Source organism: Myotis lucifugus, unplaced genomic scaffold (assembly GCF_000147115.1).
Source record: "Myotis lucifugus unplaced genomic scaffold, Myoluc2.0 scaffold_1052, whole genome shotgun sequence".
Lineage (NCBI taxonomy): Eukaryota > Metazoa > Chordata > Mammalia > Chiroptera > Vespertilionidae > Myotis > Myotis lucifugus.
Window position 1 is genome coordinate 58,732 of NW_005872100.1, and position 22,908 is coordinate 81,639.

The window sequence follows — 22,908 nt, forward strand, 5'->3', positions numbered from 1 at the left end:
CGTGCGGAGAGCCGCTCGAGGCACAGGAGCGGGAACGCCGGGGGACGGGAAAGGCCTCCGCGGCCCCCCAACCCCTTCGGCACACAACGGGAGAGAATCCCCTGCGCGCCCGAATGCACACGCGGCAACGCGCGCGTGCACGCTCATGTAACGGGGCGCTTCCCTGCGACGGACGCTGGCCCAGGCCTGGCGGGACCCTCCCCGGACTCGGAGGGCGGAGGCGCGGGCCACAGTAAGGCAAAGCTGCATCGCCGCTCGGCCCCTCAAAGCCGGTGCGAGAGGGGCCCGAGTGCTCAAACACAGAGGCGGCTACCCGAACGCGCTTCCAGAGGAGGGGCAGCGGCTGGGGGTCCAGTACCCCAAGGCACCCTCTCGGATCCCTAGAGAAGGCTTTTCTCACCAAGGGCGCGTCGTACCCCAAAACCCCAGCAGAAACACCCCATCGGGTCCACGGAGCCACGTGGAGACACTTCTGAGGGGACACGGGGGTGGGGGGGGCCGAACCCGACCGGGACAGGGTCAAGCACAGGGTGGACACACAAACAAGCGCTCGCGATAGGGGCCGTCGAGAGAGAGAGAGAGAGAGAGAGAGAGAGAGAGGAGTGAGCTCGTGCCGCCTCTGGGCTTCGTCCTCTTGCCTCACCGGGGGCCTCCTCCACAGTTAACTAAAAGAGAGCCCGCGGTGTTGCGTCGGGGACACCGGCACGACGCAAGACAGAAAAAACAAAACAAAACACTACATTAACGGAAGAACAGGCGGCAGCAACAAGAAACCAACTCTCAAGGTCAGCCAGCGGCCGGCACCGCTGACTCGGCCCCGTCGCGGTCGCCCGCGCGGCACACGTTGTGAGGGCCCGGTCCCCCTCCCTCGAATACACACATACCATATCATCTGAATACATACATACCACATCCAGTGTGCAAGTGGGAAGCGTCATCAGAGCGCATTCGGCCCATGGAGCCCAGTGCATCAAGTCCCTCCGTCCTCATGGATTTCTTCTCAGCCCGCCCGCCCTCCTCTTTTCTTTCTTCTCTTTTGTGGCCCACAACCTCCACACCCCACCAACATCCATGGTTTTCAGCACAGGTAGGAGGTCTTTCCAAGGCCTGTCCACAAAGCCCGGACATACAGGCCATGAACGGTCAACTCGACCCCAGAACAGTTTAGGTACTAAACTTTAGGAGAAACCGGTCTCTGCCCCGACAAGCATGTGGGGCGGGAAGCTGTGGCGGTGCCTCGGGAGGTTGTGGGTTTCGGCAGGCGTACAACTCAGGACAGGTGAACACATGCCAGCACATACCACATGCAGCTCTGGTCAGGTTGGGGCGCGGGGCGAGGGGGTGTAGTAGCAGGCGTGCACCCTGCCTCTCTGGACCTAGTTGGCGCTGGGAGTAGCTAAGGCAGGGGAGGCACTTCCGCCAATGGAGGCCTTCGCGCTCCTCACGACCAATCACGGTGGGTGTGGGTGTGTCATGCCTCCCGGTGGGCGGGGTCAGAGCGCCTGGGGAAGGAGAAAGGCACTTAGAGGCACCGCGGATCGCGGCTGAGTGAGTTGTGGGCGCGGGGCGAGGGAGGGCAGGGAAGCGGGGGTCTCTGCCTGGTGATAAAGGGCTTGGGATGTCCCCCCAACTTTTGCGTGGTGCCCCGTTTCCACACAGTGCAGTTAGTGGGTCCGGTAGCCTGACTCGTGGGCACAGTGCAGGGAATGGGTCAGGCCCTGGGAGCGACCCCGTTTTCAGCGGGTGACTTCCTCCCCGGGGCACATGCCGATGGGGCCGAGACTCAGGGACCATCCGGAACTGGCAGGAGGGACCCCCGGGGTGGGGGCTGGAGGCTGGAGAAACCTGACCGCAGTGGAGTTGCGAGAGGATGACTTGTCTTTTGGGGGGAGTGGTCATTGTATCTTCCTGTGAAGGGGGAAGTCCTGGGCCGCTTGGAGGATGAAGACGTTCCTGCATAGAAAGCCCGGGTGCAGTTTCCCCTCGGGTAGCTGACTCGGCTGCAGAAGGTGACGCACGGGCAGGGGGCGGGGGAGCGGCCCCTGGTCCGCAGGTGCCCTGTCCAGCTGGCCGCCCTTCTCCCTCTGCGGGACTCTTGGTGTTGAATTTTAATAGGACGCCGTGTTCTGAGAACGCCGCAGCTGTATTGGGTGCAGTGACTTCTGCTAGAGGTAAGAAGTTCCCATTCACTCAAAGTGCCAAGGGCTTTCAGTCTTTTCTCTGGTGGAACCACAGAGTAAAGCAGCTGCCAGTCCTCTGCACTTCCTGCAGGAGCCGCTCACTCTCCCTCCAGATAGAACGCTGCGGGGATAACGCTGTCACTGGTCACAGCTGGAAATAGACTCTGAACATCTCTCTCTGTGTCTGTGTGTATACACAAAATTGCCTTCCAGTGATTTTTCTGAGTAAGCTGAAGGCCTGTGACATATATTTGCTTTTTGAGAGGAAGGGGGAGGGAGAGAGAGGTAGAAACATCAATGATGAGAGAGAATCATGGATTGGCTGCCTCCCGTATGCCCCCTACTGGGGATGGAGCCCGCAACCCCCACCTGTGTCCTTGACTGGACTCAAACCTGGGACTCTTTTTTTAAAAAAATATATTTTATTGATTTTTTACAGAGAGGAAGGGAGAGAGATAGAGAGTTAGAAACATCGATCAGCTGCCTCCTACACATCTCCTACTGGGGATGTGCCCGCAACCCAGGTACATGCCCCTGACCGGAATCGAACCTGGGACCCTTCAGTCCGCAGGCCGACGCTCTATCCACTGAGCCAAACCGGTTTCGGAGAACCTGGGACTCTTTAGTCTGCAGGCCGAAGCTCTATCCAATGAACCAAATCGGCTAGGGCTAAACGTCTCTTTTTATAGAAAATTAATTAGAAAAGGAGGGTGAGATGGACAGCTTGCAATATAATTTGACGCTGAGCTCTAAGCGATTGGCCCCAGGATGTGATTCAGTGGCCATTGCCTGCAGTGGGGTGCGCAGTGGCATTATAATCAGGCATAGACGTCCATGTTTTCTTGTCAATAAGTGGTCCATCTCAGGCGCTGCTTCGTAATTGACTAGGGCCCCATTGAAGGCGTTTGGACAATTAGAGAAGAGGTAACATTCAAAGTTTTTCACTCTTTGAAAAGTGGAGGGTGACTTTCTAGTTTTACCAAATTCTTCAAGTTGCTATTTTGAGATGCAAGTTGCTATTTTGAGAAACCTCCGAAGGGTTTCTTTGTTTCCTTGTGGTGAAGTTAGCGGGAGACTGCAAATTGTGGGTAGAAGCACCCTGGTGGGAAGGGGCTGGTCATGGAAGCCCTGGGTTGAGCTCTGGACTGTTCCCCTCATGCACGGCTAAGTCACTGACCTTCAGTTTACTCACAAAATTGGTGGAAGGCAATTGTATGAAAATGCTCTTTAAACTAAATGTGTTGTTCATAAGTTAGAGGAAAGGGAAAATGCAGTGATTTTGGATGTACTACTCTGTGAATAATACTTTTGAAAAACACTATCATTACATTGTGGGAACCATGTTGTACAGCACATTATTATTTTACTGCACAAAGCAGCAGAGAAAGGCCATGCACAACTTCTAGTGTCATCATCCCCGAGCAGGGACGTCACCCAGCGTGTCCAGGCCTCCGAGCACCTCAGAGGTGCTGCGCGATGTGCCGTGGTTTAAACTAAGAAAGACCTCCGGAGGCATTTCTGTATCACTTTCCTTCCATTCTGTTGTTTGGGATTGTAAGTGAGGTTCTACGGAGGAAAAATGACTGTTCTTGGCGGGATTCCTATGTGAACCTTTGCATAGCAGCTTAGAAACTTTGCAGAGGCACTAGCCAGTTTTGCTTAGTGACTAGAGCATCAGCCTGCAATTGAAGGGTCCCAGGTTCGATTCCAGTCAGGGACACAGACCCAGGATGTGGGCTCGATCCCCAATATGGGGCATGCAGGAGGCAGCCGATCACTTATTCTCAATCATCAATGTTTTTCTCTCTCTCCCTTCCTCTCTGAAATCAAGAAAAATATATTTTAAAAAATACTTTGCAGAGGTCTCCTCAGTGTGTCACTACCGACCATGAAATAGACTTAAACTAGTGGTGTTTGGGACGCATTCAGGGCAGGACTTTATATTTGGGCATTAGCAGTCTTCAGTGACGTCACTCTGCACATTGATAAGTCACAAGCTCTGTACTTGTGTTGCCAGAGACAACTACAATGTGTCAGACGGATCTGAGCACCAGGCCCACCTGCAGGGACAGGCACTCACTCCAATGCCCCCTTCTGCCTGAGCTCTGTCCTGAGCCTGTGCAGACAGCAGCAGCTGCCGAAGACTGGCTTCCCTGGAGAGCGCTCACCTTCACACAGGGTATTACATATGTTCTGCAGTGCTCTGCAGACAGGAGTGCCTAACGAAGGACTTACTGCCATGGAAAAGATTGTCTTTAGTGAACTAGATCTCTCCAAAGTTGTTAAGCTGCTACACAGAGGTTATCATAGGAACCCAAAATCCTGAATCACATTTGCACGTTTTTCCTGTAACAGCCAGAGACTCGATGTTTTATAGACTCTACTGAAATCACTCATCTTCTCATCATTCATTCATCCACTCCCTCATTCATTCACTCACTCATTCACACACTCATTCACTCTTTCACTCACGCACTCATTCATTCATTCATTCATTCACTCATTCATTTGCTCACTCATTCACTCCCTTGTTCATTCACAAGTGTATGGGGAGAGAACAGTGGTAGGTCAATCTCGCCCATGGCGAGCAGGGACCTGGATGCTGGTGCCTTCCCAGTTGATACCCGCAGAGGGGCTCAGAGAGGGGGCACTTCTCTCCCTTTGGGGGGTGGGGGGGTGACGGCACCTGCATGTCACTTTGCAAACCTGAGGACACTAGACACAAATACTGTCCCCTTCATGGGGAGCATGCATTGTAGGTCCTGAGGTTCATGCTTTGCTTCATCCCTTTACAAGTATTTAGGAGCCTGTTTTGTGCCACACCTTTCAAAGCTTTATTTTTCTAAGAAGCAAGTTTCATAGAAATCACGTCGAGGTGTGTGACTAAATCCTGAAAGCTCAGCAGCGTGAGCTGTAACTTCCGGAGGCGAGTGCTGACAGAAGGAGCAGCGTGTGGCTCAGAGTCAGACCCACAGCCTGAGCCTGTGCCCGGCCTCTCCCTCAGAACTGCCCTTTTTTCTGTCCCTGTGTCAGGGCTAAATTGGCATTGTTGTTTGGCATTGCCTCCCTGTCATATGTAGCTGCCACAGGAATTTAGGAGATGAAGACAATGGTGTTTGGGAAATGTCCTGGAAACTTCTACCCCTGCTCCTGAGGGGCGATTGGGACTGCAGCTGCTGCTCACACCTGCTGACAGCGCCGCCTCTCTTGCACCTGCTGCTGGCACTGACCCCAATCACTCTGTGCCCTCAGGGGGTACAAGTGGGGCCGGCGCCGTCAGCTCATGGGAGCATTGGCAGTGGGAGCAGGGTTGCTGGCAGGCAGGGGGCAGGGGGCCTTGGTGTGGAGGATGGGCTGAGACCCGCCCCTGTGTGTACCGTAGCCTCATGACTCACAGAGTCTTTCTTTTTTTTTCTTTTTTTAAAATATATTTTATTGATTTTTTACAGAGAGAAAGGGAGAGAGATAGAGAGCTAGAAACATTGATGAGAGAGAAACATCGATCAGCTGCCTCCTGCACATCCCCCACTGGGGACATGCCCGCAACCTAGGTACATGCCCTTGACTGGAATTGAACCCGGGACCCTTCAGTCCGCAGGTCAATGCTCTATCCATTGAGCCAAACCGGTTTCGGCCGCATCTTTTTTTAAAATATATTTTATTGATTTTTTACAGAGAGAAAGGGAGAGATAGAGAAACTTGCAAACTAACCATCACTCTGCTACACCTACCAGCCAATCAGGAATTAGTATGCAAATTAACCCAACTAAGATGGAAGTGGCCACAGAGCTGGAGCAGCAGGAGGCTTGGGTTGGCCTGGCGATGGAGGAAGCCAAGCTTTCTGCCTGTCCTGGTTGTCCCTGGGCTCCGCTAAAGGCTACAAAGTTTCAATTATAGAAGATAAATAAATCCCAGATACCTGCTTCCAGCCCGTCCTGACCTCCACTCAAGGAGGTGCTGAAAAGAAAAAAAGGAGAGGCTGGGAGCTTGGGTCCCCACTGGGGGGCTTGGCCAGCCTGCAAAAAGCCATCAGCACCTCACCCAGGATGGCCAGGCACCCCAGTGGGGACCCCCACACTGAAGGAGGTGTGGTGAGCCTGAAAAAGACCCACAGCCCCTCACCCAGGCTGGCCAGGCACCCCAGCGGGACCCCTACCCATGCACCAGGCCTCTATACTAATAAAAGGGTAATATGCTAGAGGCCAAGAGGGGAGGGCAGTTGTGAGTGTTCAGGCCAGGATGGGAGGGGCTGAGGTAGAGGCGGTTAGAGGCCAAGAGGGGAGGGCAGTTGTGAGTGTTCAGGCCAGGATGGGATGGCAGATTTTTGTGATCAGGCTGATGGGGGATGGGGCCATTGGGGGTAAGCAGACCAGCAGGGGGGCCAGTTGGGGGCGAGTAGGCCATCAGTGGGGGTCAGTTGGAAGTGATCAGGACAGTGGGGGGGACAATTTGGAGTGAGTAGGCCAGCAGGGGGTCAGTTGGGGGCGAGCAGGCCAGTGGGGAGGGAAGGTGAGGGCGAGCAGGCTGGCAGGGGGGCATTGGGGGTGATCAGACTGGTGGGGGGCACTTAGGGGCAAGCAGGCCGGCGGCGGGGAGCAGTTGAGGGTGAGCAGTCTGGCAGGCAGGCAGGCAGGTGAGTGGTTAGGAGCCAGCAGTCCCGGATTGTGAGAGGGATATCCGACTGCCAGTTTAGGCCCGATCCCTGTAAATCGGCAGTAGGACATCCTTCGAGGTGAGGGGTCCCAGATTGGAGAGAGTGCAGTCCAGGGTTGAGGGCACTGGGCCCCTAGTATCCTATATAATAAAAGAGAAACATATAAATTGACCGTCCCTTTGCTATGCTCAACAGCCAATCAGGGTGAATATGCAAATTATTCTGACAAAGATGGTGGTTAATTTGCATACAGAGGCGCCGGGCAGAGGGCAGAAGTGGGAGAGCCAGCAGCTTGGGGGACGTGGCGCCCTCGGTTGCTCCAGTGTGGGGACATGGCTCCCGTGGTTGCTGGGCAGAGAGCAGAGCAGGAGAGCTGGAGGCTTGGGGGGCTGTGGCTCCCTCGGTCACTCCCAGAGCAGGGAGCACTAGGAATTCTGGGAATAGTTCTGATGGCAGCCCCAGGACCAGAAGCCCAGAGCATGGGGAGCAAGAGGAATGCTGGGAATCATGGTTCTGGTGGCAGACAGATCTCCTAGACACTAGAGCAGGGGTGGGCAAACTTTTGACTCGAGGGCCACAATGGGTTCTTAAACTGGACCAGAGGGCCGGAACAAAAGCATGGATGGAGTGTTTGTGTGAACTAATATAAATTCAAAGTCAACATCATTACATAAAAGGGTACGGTCTTTTTTTTTTAGTTTTATTCATTTCAAACGGGCCGGATCCGGCTTGCGGGCTGTAGTTTGCCCATGGCTGCACTAGAGCAAAGTGAGCCTGGAGCAAGTTACTGTTGCAGTAGGGGATGGAGGGAAAGCAAAGGTGAAGACATAAGTAAAGTCAGGTTGTCTAGGAAAAATTAAAGGGAAGATATCCTAAAACTTCCAGGAAATCTCCACCAATGAAGCAAAGAAAAAAAATGCCTCTGTTATTCTGTGAGCAACAAACCAAACTGGGTTGGAGGTCTCAGACAATTCATTCATATGATTGCAAAGACAGACAGAAACTCCTGAATTGGAGAGGGCTCCCCTGAGGGCTCCCAGATTGGAGAGGGTGCAGGTCGGGCTGAGGCAGTGGTCAGCAAACCGAGGCTCAAGAGCCACATACAGCTCTTTGGCCCCTTGATGGTGGCTCTTCCACAAAATACCATGTGCAGGTGTGCACGTACAGTGCGACTGAAACTTCGTGGCCCATGTGCAGAAGTCGTTTTTTGGCATGGGTGAGTCTATTTTGAAGAAGTGGCATTAGAAGAAGTGGGGGGTGTTGGTCGGTCGGTCGGTAGGGCGAAGGGAGACTCGGTGCAGGTGGGTTGTGGGATATGCAGTGCAGGGGAGGCACACATGATTCATGCAGGAATTGAGTGAGCCAGTCAGCAGTCTCATTGTGCAGTGGTTAGTGCTAGTCCCGTCCACAAATCGCGCGCGGGTGACAAAAGATAGATGAAACAAGTATACAAGATGAGTGTGGATGGGAGAGTTGGAAGGGGTCAACCTCAGCGAATGTACCTCAATCAGATGGAGGACATTTTTAGCAAAGGCCAGCTTAGGAGTACCCTAATTTTAAGTTAATAACAATGTACCTACCTATATAGTTTTAAGTTTAAAAAATTTGGCTCTCAAAAGAAATTTCAATCGTTGTACTGTTGATATTTGGCTCTGTTGACTAATGAGTTTGCCAACCACTGGGCTGAGGGACCCCCTCACACCAACGTGCACGAATCTTCATGCACTGGGCCCCTAGTCTATATATAAAAGGCTAAGTTGACTCACACATGTGCGATACATATACAACTCTAACTGGCACCAATCACACACGTGTTTCCATCTGTTGTTGTTGATCATGAATTTGGTTCACACTTCTATTATAAAGGGCAAATTGCAATATTAAAATATTTCTTCTACTTCATTTCCTTTCCATGTGCATGAATTTGTGCACTGGGCCATTAGTGAATAATAAGCATGGAAATTTTTGTCTTTAGGGAAAAAGACCTCTCTAAAATCTTGTTTAATGATTATAAAGGGAATCCTAGGTCAGAGGTCAGAGGTCAGCATCTATAACAGCCAGAGACTCAATGGCTTACGGTTTCTGCAGAAACTCCAAGCCTCTCCTCATTATTAGATAACAGTCTTGACTCTATCTATGTAAATAAGTAGCTGTGGCTCTATTAGAATAGATATTTTCTGTGAATAGTTTGATTTTCATATAATTTACCTGGCAATAGGCTTCCTTTGAATCTCAGATAATTAGGCACAGGGCCTAGGCTGCTGGGCCCTGGGACTCACGGGGACATTTCTGCTTCACTAGATGGAGCAACAATGCTGTGAGCTTCCTCTCCGCACCGCTAGGAACAGATGACTCTTTAGCCAACACTGTACATCAGTGCCGACAGACTCACTAGATCCTGCTTGGATTTGCTGTATTTCAGGCTGATCAGATCCACCGAGAGTTCAGTGACTGGAAAAGGCCCAGTGCCCCTGCCTCTGGGGTTCAATGTCTCTCGTCACATTTGGACTTTCCCATTGAGAGGGTGCAGTTCCCAAGGTCTGGTTTTCATAAAAGAGTCTTCATGCAGCTCTTCAAATATGCTGTTTCCAGTCATCAATATAGTTGCCCATGCATTGGTGAAAGGTATGCCATGTGGGCACTCCCAGAGTGGGCAATTGGACTCACATTACCAATCAACTCCAACATTACCACCACCATAAACTTTTGAACTGCTTCTTCATAATTTAAAACAAGGGAGAGAGGGCATTTACATGTCACATAGAGTAGCACACCACCTCAGAAGCCAAACTCTCCCCTCACCTTTAGGGTCCTGCTGGGATTTGAGTCTAATTAAGGTAGGAACTGTCCCAGAAGAGCTCACTGTCTTTGTTACTCTGGTGTGCTTCCTCTTGAAAATTTTCTGTTCCTTGGCAAATTCTGAATTATTCTACTTTCCTCCTGTTTGGGTTATAACACTACCATGATCCATTCCAGTCTTTCTCATATCTGGCTTGAAACCTGTGACAAAATTGATCTCCTCATGCTGAATTAGATCTCTTGGATACAAATCAAGTAAACCATCCATGTCCACTGTTCTGGAGCACTCAGAAAACTTTCAGAATATCTGTGTCATCACCCCAGACATGGAAAGAGAACTCAGAAACCCCACTGGATTGCCACCACAGCCCCCACTCCTCCACTTAGTGTTACATGCCATAGCCCAATATTTACTAAGTGTCTTGAGCAGAATCTGGATTATAACTTGTTTTTTTAACACTGAATGAATGATTTTCTTTTCTTTTTATAGATACAACTAGAGGCCCAGTGCACAAAAATTTGTGCACTCAGGGGGGGGGAGGGGGGAGGGCCCTCAGCCCGGCCTGTGCCCTCTCGCAGTCTGGGACCCCTCGGGAGATAACGACCTGCTGGCTTAGGCCTGCTCCCGGGTGGCAGAGGGCACAGCCAATCCCTAGGTGCAGCCCCTGGTCGGGCTCAGAGCAGGGCTGATTGGGAAGTTGGAGCACGCCCCCTGTCATGCACAGAGCAGGGCGGATTGGGAGGTTGCGATGCCACCCTCAGTCACGCTCAGGGTATGGCTAATTGGGGGGTTGGGGCACCGCCCCCATCACACTCAAGGCAGGGTCGATGGGGAGGTTGCGGTGCCACCCCCTGTCTCGCACAGAGCAGGGCCAATCAGGGGGTTGGGGCGCTGCCCCCTGTCACGCACAGAGCAGGGACCATCAGGGGGGTTGGGGCTCCGTACCCTATCACGCACAGAGCAGGGCCAATGAGGGGGTTGGGCGCTGCCCCCTGTCATGCACAGAGCAGGGCACATCAGGGGGTTGGGGAGCTCCCCCCTGTCATGCACAGAGCAGGGCTGATCAGGGGGTTGAGGAGCTCCCCCCGTCACGCACAGAACAGGGCCCATCAGGGGGTTGGGGCACTGCCCCCTGTCACGCACAGAGCAGGGACCATCAGGGGGGTTGGGGCTCTGTACCCTGTCACGTACAGAGCAGGGCCAATCAGGGGGTTGGGCGCTGCCCCCTGTCATGCACAGAACAGGGCCCATCAGGGGGTTGGGGAGCTCCCCCCGTCACGCACAGAGTAGGGCAGATAGGGGAGTTAGGGCACCGCCCTCTATCACCCACAGAGCAGGGCCGATCAGGGGGTTGGGACGCCGCACCCTGTCACACACAGAGCCACAGGGCGATCAGGGGGTTTGGGCGCTGCCCCCTGTCACGCTGATCCCGGTGCTGGGAGGCATATTACCCTTTTACTATATAGGATAGAGGCCTGGGGGCCGGCTGGTTTGCCCTGAAGAGTGTCCTGGATCAGGGTGGAGGTCCCCACTGTGGTGCCTGGCCAGCCTGGATGAGGGGATGATGGCTGTTTGCAGCTGGTCACACACCCTTCAGGGTGGGGGTCCCCACTGGGGTGCCTGGCCAGTCTGGGTGAGGGGCTGAGGGCTGCTTTCAGGCTGGTGGTTGTTGATTGAAGCTCCTAACCGCTCCTTTTTTTTATTTTATTCTGGGCCAGCTTTAGCTCTGGCTCTAGCTCTGAGAGCAGGTATCTGGTTTGTTTCGGTTCTATAATTGAAACAATGTATAACTAACTCCAGCTCTGAGATCCCGGCCTATATTTGTTAGAATGTTTCAAACTGCCAGCTCAGAGGCCGGCAAGGCAGGCGGGGAACGTTGGAGTCCGCAGTCACTGAAGCAAGCAAGCCTCATGTTTGCTTCCAGCTGCCTGGCTGCCAGCAGCCATCTTGGCTGACAGTTAATTTGCATAAGGATATGCTGATTAGCCAATGGGAAGGGTAGCAGTCGTACGCCAATTACCATGTTTCTCTTTTATTAGTGTAGATTCCTCATGAACTGATGCCTAAGGCCCTACAACGTACCTGCTACTGCCCAGTCCTAACAGAAGCTCACACTGATATTAGTGAGGAAAAGGTAAGTACGGAGAAATGTACTCATATTATTCCAGAAGGAAATAACATTGCTTATCAACATCATACAAATCCATCAGGAGGACAGGCCGTGATGGCTTCAATGTCAACAGGCCACAGGGAGCTTTTCATGAGTGAACTGGTCTAGGTAGAGACAGGGACTCCTTGTTTGACCGTAGGGTCCAAGGCGTCACCTCATATAACTACTTTGATCAGCCCAGGTTGGATCAGGCCCACACTCATTGATGTAGTCTTCCGTGCAGGGCCCTTAATGATTCTGTGAGTGACATCACACCCGGGTCATAATGGACAGCTCAGGTTGCACGGTAACTTGGTGGCCCATGTTTAAGATTTGTTCTTTGTAACCCAGGAAATCCTGTGGGACAAATCTCTGTCCATCCACAGGGTGATGACTGCCCCTCACCCAGAATGTTTGCCCCTCTGGCTAGGACCACTTTTTTTTTTTTTAATATGGAACGCTTCATGAATTTGCTTGTCATCCTTTGGCAGGGGCCATGCTAATCTTCTCTGTATCGTTCCAATTTTAGTATATGTGCTGCCGAAGCGAGCACTGGCTAGGACAACTTTTGACTAATGGGGATGGAAGCCACCAGCGATGCCCTGATGGACTCAGCCAGAGGCTGGAGCCATTGACGCCCACAGGTCTGTGGGGGAGCCAGGGCACCTATGCAGCTTGGCCCCTAGTTACCTCTTCCCCAGCTCTCAGCAACCCAGGGAACCCTGATGATCAGATATGCCAGCTTTCTACCATGAACCTTTCCAATTTTTCTCGCTTCTAGCTTGGAATCATTGACCCAAATATATACTCATGTCCTGAAGCTCTTTGTGCTGAATCTGAGTCTTGGCTATAAGTCATGTAAACAATCCATGTGTGCTGCTGTGGACAACTCAGAAATTTGTCAGATGGTCTATGTCATCACCACAGACATTCACAAGAGAAGCCAGGAGAGCCATTGGATTGGCACAGCAGTCCTCACTCCTCCATCTAGTGATGCTGTCACCCAGTATTCATAAACTGCCTTGTTTGGCGGACTCTGTAGTTAGAAATTGGCTTTGTAACTCTTTTTCTTCTTTTCATAGACACCAGTCCTCATTAACTGTCTGGTGGCTAACACCCTGCAGCACACCTGCTGCTGACAAGTCCGAACACAGGCTTCATCTCATCCTGAGTGAACCAAAGGTAAGTAAACAAGGATATGCTTATGGGTGGGGAATCCTGAGCACCTGCTCTGTGACTCACACACCAGCCTTCCCAAGGTCCCAACCACAATCCCCATCTGTCAGGGACACTGGTAGGAACATCACGTCTGCTGCGGTGCATGGAGGGGGACACGCAGCAGCCTGCACCTGTGACAGTGCCTGTCTTTTTCCGGGTTGAACTCAAAAGAAGCAAACTTTCAGGTCACTCCATGGAGTCATATACCCAACTGAGGAGTAATCTGCCTCTGAAATCCAGAGCTCCCTGGGCGCTGGTTCTCCATCTTGGCAGCAGGGGCCAGATGCCAGCAATCATTATTTACCTCAGACACCTGCCTGCCCCACAGAAGAGCACTGGACACAAACATATTTCACTGAGTAAGAATTCTGAATTTCAGTCAGATTTCTTCCTCAGCTACTGACTCTAAAGTGTATCAACTCTAGAGTAGTATTGTCCCACTCACTTGGCCCATTCTGGATAACGTCATCATTGTAACTGACCAGCAAGAAGTATTTCCTGTGGAAGAAAAGGGCAGTGAGGACCTTCAGCCTGTAGAGATGACTCATCCCTGAGGGAAGATAATGAAGGTGTATGGGGGCCTTGCCACCTGAGAGAAGGCAAATTGAATTGAACTATGGGAACACGAGGAGGAAGCATTTGCCTGCACTGTAGGTGCATATGGAACAAGGTGATGTGGACTTTGAAGTTGCTCAAGCAAAGTACACATGGTACAGCAGCAGCATGGGGTCTCCTGTAGTTAAAGAATCGGTGAGTACACTGCCACTTTCCAAGTTGTGTCTTCTCCTCTCTCTCTTTCTTCTCCATCTCCTACTCCTCCTCCTCTTGCTTCTCATCCTTTTTTTATTCTTTCTATTTCTTCTAAACTTTCTTTCCTCCCCGTCTACTCTCTCCATCTTTTCCTCCTCTCTTTCTGGTTCCTGTCCAATCTCCTCCTCCTTCTCTTCCTCCTTCTTTCTCTCAAAACAAACCAAAAGCGTAATGAGGATGTGCCCAAATCCGCACTCCTGAATCTTTCAAATACTTCATGTTGGCACAAATCCCTCATATTCATCAGGCAGATGGTACAGCTTCTAACTTAATACTTGTACAGTTACAGGCAGTTCTTATGGATTGGTTTAGACTTTCTCTCCACAGTTGCCTTGACTCATCAGTGATGAGTGTGTGGGATAATTCCTCTGGTATAGTTATTTCAGTTATGCATTTTACAACCAGGAGCAACCACAGAATGGGTGAGATCAAATTTGGACCTATTTCAAAATGGACCTGAGCAAAAATTCACTGGTCACCTGACCCTCAAAAGCTCCTAGTCTTAGTGAGGGCTATAGTATTATTTTGGATTCTGAGACCAATTTCTGTTCATAACCATTTTCCTGTGGCTGCTGAATTATCTAGTTCATTGTTTCCCCCAAAGAGATAGTTACTCGGATAAAACTTTTTGAAAAGGGGCCAACCAAAGCATTCCTTCTTCTATAGTAGAGCAGGAATCAGTGGGCATTTCCACGTTACAATTTTTGGTCCATCTTTGGATGTCTTTTTCAGCCCACCATCTCAATAAACTTTATACAACTTTGATAATGACCCAAGCTGCAGATATAAATGCACAGTCTCTGTCTTGTCGCCCCAAACTATTAAATTCCCTTTCATCACAATGTATATTTCTTTGAACATTGTCCCTCCACCATTAATTATTTCCATACATAATCCATGTTTCCCTGCTTCTGTAAATCACAGAATTCACCTGGCTCTTGTAAAGGGTAGCACACTTCCTCAAGGGTCGCACTCTGCCCCTCACCTTTAGTGTCCTGCTGGGATTTGTGTCTAGTCGAGATGGCAACTGCTGCAGTAGAGCTCACTGCCATTGTCGTCCTTGTGTGTTTCCTCTTGCACATTTCCCAGTCCATGAACAATTCTGAATTATTCCAATTAGGTTATAGCCATGTAGGTTATAACTCTACCATGAACCTTCCCAGTTTTCTCACATCTTTGGCTTGGAACCATTGAGAAAATAAATCTTCTCATGTCCTGAATATTTTCAAGCTGAATCTGGTGTCTTGGATATAAATCAAGGAAAACATCCATGTCTGCTGTTGCAGACCACTCAGAAATTTTTCAGAACATCTATGTCACCAGAAACATGGAAACTACAAACTAAAAACACACTGGATAGCCACAGCCATCCTCACTCCTCTGTTTAGTGATGCTGTAGCCCAATATTTAGAGATTGTCTTGAATGGACTCTGGAATAGAACTTGGTGTTTGTTTTCTCTTAATGATTGTCTTTTATTTTCCTAGCCATCTTCCTCAATAACTGTCTGATGGCTGATGCCCTAAGTACACCTGCTACTGCTCAGTCTTAACAGAGGCTTTCCATGATCCTTAATGAACAGAGGCAAGTAAACAAAACTATGCTGGCATTATTTGAAAACAGAGGAATGTCTCTTACTTTCAAAAACAAGAGGAAGACTGACAAAGATTCTTTTAAAATTATCCCATTATTAAATATTGGGGGATCATGTAGTTAATGACATTATATTAACTTGTACAACTTCACAATGCAACATAGCACACTCCAGTTTGTGCTCAACACTCACAGGATGGCATCCTTGTATTGGAACTCCTTTGCCATCGTATCCTCACTCATGCTTTTTCCCCTACGGTGACCGCCATGGAAAAAGTCTGCAGGTAGGAGATCTTCAAGGTGAATGAGGAGGTGAACGGCCCAATCTCTGCCCATCGTGATGGGTTCATTACCCACTGTCCTTCACAAACATCCCGAATGGTCCTTTGTAGCGCAGCTGTCCAGTTTCCTGTTGGATATTGACATCATGCAGAGTCACCGGTAAGCCAGGCCACGACTTTGCTTCCTCTGTCAGCAGGTCATAGGGAGCCTTCCATGCGCCCACAAGTCTAGGCTGAAAGAGGGATTGGTTGTCTGGCAGGAGGGCCAGCTCTTATCTCACGGCTCTGATCCTCCGAGATCCTTCATGTGTGAACCATTTCACCTCCATGTGGTCTCCTGTGTGTGGCCTCTTTAGGCTCCATGAGTGACCTCTCACCCAGGTCACAGTGGGCAGCCAGGTTGCCTGGTAACAGTGGCCCATGGTTAAGCACTACTTTTCTGAAACCCAGAGAGCCCTTTATGGATAAGTCACAGGCCATCCTCAGCGTGAGGACAGCCCCTTACCCTCACTATCTGCCCCTCAAGGCTAGGAATGCTTAGGCCTAAGAAGGGGACGCAAGCCACCAGTGCTGCCCACATGGACCTCAGCCAGAGACTGGAAATCTGGCCCCTCCAGTCCACTAGGAAGCCGGGGTCCCTATGGGGCTTGTCCTCTATGGTAGCTTCTTCATGTTCTCGAATGTTCTAAGAGAGGGTCCAGGGCCAAGGGTGCTGGGGCCCTGTGCCTGGCTAGGACTTTTGGAGAGAAAGGCCAGGGAGTGATATCAGGGCAGAGCCTCACTGAGAGAGAGGCCAGGGCCTAGGGCTTGCTCTCCCTGAGCAAGGCGCAGCCCTTTGGTGATGGGCCCCGCTATGTGGGGCCAGGCGGGCTCTCTGTGCGGGAGCTTCGGCTCCGAGGTGCTGACCCTAGGCCGAACTCTGAGGCTAGCATCGTCTTTCACCGTGTCACGCTGACATTGACAAGTCACAGGCATTGTTCTTTTTCTTCTTTGAATGCTAATTGTCTCTGTATTTCCTTTCAGTTTCACCATAATCTTTGCCTCTAGGTACATATCAACACAGCAGATTTCTTTTTAAAACCTAGTATTGAAGATTGAATATCTTTCCCCATTGTAACCTTACATCACTCTCCCAAGGACAAATATGAAAACTCAAGGTATCTGAGGCCCAGACACACCTCCATGACTAGCCGGCTGCCTTGGAGCTGGGGACTCCATGCTTCCTGCCATCAGCAGATCCAGCCCCAGAAACAGACGAGTTTACAATCATCTCTGAAAACTGCCATGAATGGGTGTCCTGTTCTAAGCTGGGTCACCCAGGAAGGATGGGGGTAAGAGGGACATTTTGCTCCAGAAACAGAATGTCCAAAAAAGCCCAGTCCATTATTTTCCCTAGAAACGGCTGGAGGAGAGTAAAATCCCAACATGAGCCTCGAAGGCCTCTGTGCCCAGGGGATGGCGTTGCCGGCTGAGGAGGGGCAGCAGGGAACATGCGCAGTTTCTCCACAGGCCGCAGCAGGTAGTTGGGCAGGAGCCTGGCGGGCCCTGGGTTCTCTAAGAGGTTCTTCTAGAAACAGACCCCTCAGATGCTTCCTCTCAATTCAGGTAAGAAGTTACTGTTAAGGCACTTGGGGAGTTTCCCTTCCAGCTTCAGAAAGGAAGCGCAGATATGTGAGTCATCAGTGCAGCCCCCCCCCCTCCAGGCCTTAGTGGGCGACCTGAAGGTGGGGGACTCCATAGAATTGGACAAAGGCTGCTGCCACCACCATGATACTAATTACCCGATGTGACTGGTTCCATGTGTCAACTTAATAGGACCGAGCGCTCTGTAACTGGAGCAGCCTGGAGGCCAGCTCTGGGGCTGCACAGCCCAGCCATGAGGAAAAGCCGGCCCAGCTGCCCGCGTGTGGCCTTGACACAGCCCCTGGTGAGAGTCAAGGGCGTGGTGGACACAACACTGCTCTAGCCAGGGCCCAGGGACATCCCTGACCTTGTCCGCAGGTGTTTAGCGGGGACCCACTGTGCCACAATGGTGGTGGGATGCCCAGGACACAGATGATGGAGTGGTACATAAGCCAGGGCTGTGGGGCAGGGGTAATGGAACCAGGGCGCCAAGCACCGTAATGTAGAGCAAGCCCCGCCTAATGCAGTTTGCAAACCGCCCGAGAGGCTTTCTGGGAAGAACTCTAGGTGGCGGGAAAGGGCCAGGAGGAGCTGAGGCAGAGCTCTGCACCCAGGAACACCCCCAGCCCACCTGCCCCCAGCAGGGGCCGGAAGTACCTTTGGTCTGAGCAAGGTCAAGGTTCACAGAAAAAGAAACAGCAAAAAGAACCAGTAAGCAGAACCGTGCAGTGAGGGCTCTCCTCGTGCCCTGCAGCAGGAAGCTGTCCTGCAGCCGGTCAGGGAGCACAGCCTGAGGGCAGGCCCCGCACCGCCCCAGCCCCTGGCGCACTGCGCATGCATCTCTTCAGCTGTGGTTGGCTCAGCGATTCCCCAGGAGCAGTTCTCCCGCAGGTGCTCCAGCTCAGCCCGGTCACCCTGTCCGATTCCCTGTTACTGGCAAGAGCCCGGTTGTACTCCGCCACCACTGGTCCCTTCTGAGCAGAGATCTAGTTGGTACCTCAATGTCCTGCACCTCCAGCAGGGGGACAGTCTGGGTGTGTCACCCCAGGGAGCAGAGACCACCCTGGGAGGTTAGGCAAGCCGGCAACGGCCTGAGCTGGGGCCCACCACCCTCGCACTACACCCCCCAGCGGGCCAGGTGGCCTGCAGCTGAGCCTCCTGGTCTTCATGCTCCACCAGGCACCGTTCTGATGGCAACTGGCAGTGAGTCTCAAGGCTCAGAGCACAGGACTGGCATGCAGGGAGCAGACACTCATCCCAAGATCCTACTGCTGCTGAGTTCCATCCGGAGCCTGTCAGAGAGCAGCCGCTGCCATAGCTGGGTCTCATCTGAGTGTGTGCCAGCTTCACGCAGAGCACAAGGCATGTCTGCAGGTGTCGCAGAGCATTCCCCTAACCAGGAATGGCCTTCAGCGTGGAAAAGACGGTCTTTAGTGAAAGAGACCTCTCCAGAGACCTCAGCCAGACATGCAAAGACTATCGAGTTATTCCAGGATCCAAGATCACGTCTGCAGACTTTGTAACAGCCAGAGTCAATGGCTTAAGGTGTGTATTTAAACTCCAATCTCTTCTCTTAGACGCAGCGTCATAGACAATATGTGAGCAAATAGGTGTGGCTGTATTCCCATAAAGCAGTATTTGTAGACACCAGAGTGTGCGTTTCACATCATTGACATGTTTTGGGTTGCAGGGCATTGTTTGGGCTCCAAGACAGAGGCCCAGGCTGCCTGGATCCTGGGCCGCCATTGAACTCTCTGAGAGAGAGGACCAGGGCCTGCTGGGGGCTTCACTAAGCGTCTCTGAATGAGGAGCCGGGCTCCTCAATGCTGCCCTCTGCTCTTTGGGGCTGGGGAAGGCTCTACAGGGCTAGGTTTTGCCCTCTGAGGCCCCAAGGATTAGCTCAGTGGCTTTGGGGCTAGGAGGGGCTCCCAGGCGATGTCATGCTGCACATCGACACGTCCCAGGCTTTGTTTGTGTGTTCACATTGGCAACTTACAATTAGTTACATTAAGCACCAGGCTGGCCTGCAGGGAGCACACTCATTGCAGCCCATTCACTGCAGCCGAGTTCCATCATAAGCCTGTGTGGAGAGCAGCAAAGGCCGTGGACTGGTTTCATTGGAGTGTATCCCAACTTCACACAGAAGCATAAAAGCATTTACAGATGGTCCAGTTTTCCTGTTATCTGGGAAGTCTCAATATTGCCTAACTAACTTGGAAAAGATTGTCCTTAGGGAAATTGACCTCCAAAACTCTTAACCTGCTCGGCAAAGACTAGAAATGGAGTCCAAGCCCTAGTTGGTTTGGCTCAATTCATAGAGCATTGGCCTGCGGATGGAGGGGTCCTGGGTTTGATTCTGGTCAAGGTCACATGCTGGGTTGTAGGCTCAATCCCCCATAGGGGGCATGCAGGAGACAGCCCATCCATGATTCTCTCTCATCATTGATGTTTCTATCTCTCCCTTTCCCTTCCTTTCTAAAATCAATGAAAATGTACTTTTTTTAAAAAGGAAATGGAGTCCAAGACCCTAGAGCAGAGGTCTGCAAGCTGTTTCTGTAACAGCCAGAGACTCGATGGCTGTTGGTCTCTGCAGAAACTCCAAGCCTCCTCATAGTTTGACAGCAGCCATAGACTCTGTGTAAGCAAATAGCTGTGGTTCTATTTAATAGAATCTATTAGAATGAATCTTTTCTGTGGAAAATTGAGTGTATCTTTCATAAATTGACCTGTAGTAGGCAACAAGACATCCCTGAGAACCTGAGAGAAATAAGCACAGGGCCTAGGCTGCTGGGCCCTGGTACTCACGGGGACATTTCTGCTTCACTAGATGGAGCAACAATGCTGTGAGCTTCCTCTCCCCACCACTAGGAACACATGAGTCTTTAGCCAACACTGTACATCAGTGCCGACAGACTCACTAGATCCTGCTTGGATTTGCTGTATTTCAGGCTGATCAGATCCACCGAGAGTTCAGTGACTGGAAAAGGCCCAGTGCCCCTGCTCTGGGGTTCAATGTCTCTCATCACATTTGGACTTTCCCATTGAGAGGGTGCAGTTCCCAAGGTCTGGTTTTCATAAAAGAGTCTTCATGCAGCTCTTCAAATATGCTGTTTCCAGTCATCAATATAGTTCCCCATGTATTGGTGAAAGGTATGCCATGTGGGCACTCCACGTGCCATAGGGCTCAAATAACCAATACACTCCAACAGTCCCTCCTCCCTACACTGCTGAACTGCTTCTTTACTGAAAGGAGACTGTGGGCACTTCCATGCTGCCCCCTTGGGCCATCCTTGGATGCAGTTGTCTGCCAACCATCCCAATCAACTTGTGGGCCTTGTAAAATGACCCACACTGCAGATGTAAATGCAGGCTCTTCCTGTGGGCCCAAATTAATAGGTGCCTTCATGTCCAAACTTATGTTTCCTTGAACATGTCCTCGACCGTTAATTATTTCCACACAGATTGCATACTTTTCTGCCTGGGTAAGTTTCAGCACTCACATAGTTCTTCCATAGAGTAGCACACTACCTCATGGTCAAACCTTCCCTTCACCTCAGTTCCCTGCTGGGGTTTGAGTCTAGTCAAGGTAGCCGCTGCCACAGGAGAGGTCTCTGCCTTTATTACTCTTGGTGCTTCCTCTTGCACACTTTTCCAGTCTCTGACAAACCCTGAATTATCCCAGTTTCATCCCATACCGGTTACAGCCCTCCCATGATCCATCACGTTTTTCCTCGCATATGGCTTGAAGCCATTGTGAGATATACCTATTCATGTCCTGAATCTCTCCAAGCTGAAGGTGTGCTAGCTATAAACCAGGGAACCATCCCTGTCGGCTGTTGCAGATTACTCAAGCATTTTCAGAACGTCAATGTCATCCCCTCAGGAAACTTTCCGATTTTCTCCACATCTGGTTGGAAGCATAGAAGTAAACTATTGGTGCCCTGAAGCTCCTCAGGCAGCATCGGGAGCCTTGGAAATGAACTCAGCAGGCGATAAAGTGATGAGAGGGAGCATGTTCGTGTGTGCTGCTGGGGGCCACTCAGAGCTGTTTCAGATTGCGTGTCATCACCAGAGACACGGGAACTGGATGCAGGAACCCCGCTGGTTCCCACCGCAGTCCTCACGCCTCCGTCCAGAGACACTATAGCCCAGTGTCTAGCTCTTGCCTTGCTTGGCAGGGCCCAGGAATAAAAACTGGGTTTTGTAACACTTAACCATTGACTTCCTTTCCTTTTCAAGACTCCATTGCTCACTAATTGTCTGAGGGTTAATGCTCTCAGACAATTGCTACTGCCCAGCTGCAACAGATTATTCGCCTGGTTTTTATTGAACAAATGATAGGTAAACAAATACATGTTCTTATTATTCAAACACAGAAAAGTATCTCTTCATTTCTTGAACATTAAATACTTAAAAAGTATTTCATGATTACTGTTTGGGGGTAATTAGTTAATCACATTAAAAACCTTCACTTGTACAACTTCATGGTACAACATAGCACACTCAGCTGTGTGCTTGCCACCAATGTCTGTCTCTCTGCCCTCTTGCCTTTGAGCCCCCATTATTCACCTGGCCCTCCCTCCTGCTTCCCCTGCGGTAAACACATGATTCCATGTGTGTATAGGAGACTTTGTTTGTTTCTTTTGTTTGTGCTTTCACATCCCACTGCCGAGGGAAAATATAGAACGTGCCACTTTATCCTTTTGACTAATGAAATCTCTCACTTTGAGGCTTCACTCTGGTGAGCATTACATGAGACGCAAACATCTTTGAATATTTGTGACCACTGAGCGAGAACGTCCAACGAACGTCTGCCCAGAGAGCTTGTGAGGGATCTCCTAGTCAGGCTTCCTCAGTGCCTCTGCCTGCTTCAAATCTGAGGCAGAGCCCTGAGTCAGCATCTCCTTCCACAGCTGGGCATTGTCAGCCATGCACAGTGAGTGAGGAGGCGACCGCCCCACCTCTGCCCATTGTGAGGGTTTTGTGACCCACTGTCCTTCACAGACGTCCAGACATGGGCTGTCGTGCTGCAGCAGCCCCTCTCTGGTTGGCCCTTGATACCATGAAAATCATCGGGGAGCCAGGCCACAGCTTTCCTTCCTCTGTCAATAGGTCATAGAACACTTTCCAGGAGTCCACGGGTCTAGGCAGAAAGATGGATTCATTGTACAGAAGTTGGTACTGAGGTAAATTGGGACACAGACTATCTTCCTGCTTTGTTCCTCCGGGGTTCGATCATGTATGTAGCACTTTAAATTGAAGTTGTAGAGTTCCCAGTCTTTCTATTCCTTCTCCTCCTTCTTCTACCTCTCCCTCTCCTATTCCCTCCTCCTCCTCCCGTTTCTCCTCCTTTTTCACAAGTCAAATCAGATGGTCGGTGAGGATGTGTTCCAATGGACACAATCCTGCATATTCACATCCTTCCTGTGGCACAAATCTCTGCCCTTCATCCAGGAATGTGGGAGGCTTTGGGTTTCCTTCTTATCCTCTTACAGGCAGTTCTAGAGGCTTCTGCTTTGACTTTCTCACCCTAGTAACTCCCACTTGGCAGTGATGAGTGTGGGGCTCATTCTGCTGCTTTGTCTATTTCGGTTATGCCTCC

General features: G+C 50.9%; 3 long non-coding RNA genes and 1 other non-coding gene across 4 annotated transcripts in view; 2 read left to right on the forward strand and 2 right to left on the reverse strand.

The window, feature by feature from the left end:
• The window catches only part of LOC111824252, a 15,063-nt gene extending 1,725 nt beyond the window's left edge, over positions 1-13,338 (reverse strand). The window contains exons 1-2 of the long non-coding RNA XR_002827321.1: positions 13,328-13,338; positions 9,227-9,232 (exon numbers count right to left, since the gene is read on the reverse strand). This is a non-coding gene — a long non-coding RNA (uncharacterized LOC111824252). The remainder of the gene's footprint in view (positions 1-9,226; positions 9,233-13,327) is intronic.
• Positions 11,718-15,791, forward strand: LOC106695294. Its single transcript, XR_001346362.2, has 3 exons — positions 11,718-11,768; positions 12,866-12,965; positions 15,297-15,791. It is a non-coding gene; the product is annotated as an uncharacterized LOC106695294 (long non-coding RNA).
• On the reverse strand, positions 12,230-12,336 carry LOC111824256. Its single transcript, XR_002827323.1, has one exon. It is a non-coding gene; the product is annotated as a U6 spliceosomal RNA (small nuclear RNA).
• A 1,422-nt stretch (positions 15,792-17,213) lies between the features above and the next one.
• LOC111824254 lies at positions 17,214-18,633 on the forward strand. Its single transcript, XR_002827322.1, has 3 exons — positions 17,214-17,288; positions 17,499-17,610; positions 18,486-18,633. It is a non-coding gene; the product is annotated as an uncharacterized LOC111824254 (long non-coding RNA).
• The last annotated feature ends 4,275 nt before the right edge of the window (positions 18,634-22,908 follow it).